The following is a 1,177-nucleotide window of genomic DNA, read 5'->3' as shown; positions in this document are numbered from 1 at the left end:
TTTTGTGAATTGAGTGAAGGTTTACAGACAAGATCATCAGTTTTACATTCAACAAATCATATGCTTTGTTTCATCTCAATAATTGCAATCCCCTTTATGTAACAATAGCTGTCTTGCTTCTTCCCTGTGGTGATCCATGTACAAAGATTTGCCTTTAAACTCTAATATATATACACATGTATATATTGTTTGTTTGTTAAGCACAGTCAAGGCGGCTCCAACTCATAACAACCATGTAAAGAGCCTCCAAGAAACAGCTGATGATTTTGATCCACTGACCTTGTGGTTTAAATCAAATTTATGGTCATGTGCTTATCCTAGAGTGCTACGCCTGGAATATATGCATTCCACTCTTTCGCCCATACCTATTCAGCTTGTGTCTCTGTGCATGTACTACATTGTTGTTCCAAAGTCGAATATCTATCACAATTTACCTCTATTCCTTTAAGCCCTTGCTTCCCTCTTTGTGTCTTCAACTATCTTAGTCATTCTTCTGCCATCCTCTCTCTTCTGGTATATTGTCCTCCCCATCACTCAAGATAACATTTGTCAGCTCTCTAGTAAGTGAATTACTCTCCCTTTCCTCCCATCCCTTATAATCATTAAAGAATGTTTCTTTTAGTACGAAAACCTTTTCGTGGGTTTTTATAATAGTAATCTCATACAATATTTGTCCTTTTGTGATTGGCTTATTTCACTCAGCATCATGTCCTCCAGGTTCATCCCTGTTGTGAGCTGTTTTGCAGATTCATTTTTATTCTTCAGCGTTGCATAGTATTCCATTGTGTGTATGTACAAAGGTTTGTTTATACACTTTTCCATTGATGGGTATTTAGGTTGTCCCCATCTTTTTGCTATTGTCAGTAATGCTGTGATGAACATCAGTGTTTATATATACTTGTGCCTTGGCTTTTATTTCCTGTGGATATATACCAAGTAGAGGAATTGCTGGTACATATGGTACTTCTATTTCCAACTTTCATTTTCCACAATGGTTGAACCAACTTTCATTTTCCAAATGGTTAAGTTGAACCATTTTGGACCAGCAATGTAGGAGGGTTCCAGCATCTCCACACCCTTGCAAGCTTTTTTTTTTAACATTGTTATTAATGCTCAGGTGAGATATTATCTCATTGTTTTAATTTGCATCTCTCTGGTAGCGTAGTGGTTACGAATC

The sequence above is a fragment of the Chrysochloris asiatica genome, unplaced genomic scaffold (genome assembly GCF_000296735.1).
Source record: "Chrysochloris asiatica unplaced genomic scaffold, ChrAsi1.0 scaffold00184, whole genome shotgun sequence".
Taxonomy (NCBI): domain Eukaryota; kingdom Metazoa; phylum Chordata; class Mammalia; order Afrosoricida; family Chrysochloridae; genus Chrysochloris; species Chrysochloris asiatica.
Note: the sequence above shows the minus strand (reverse complement) of the source record.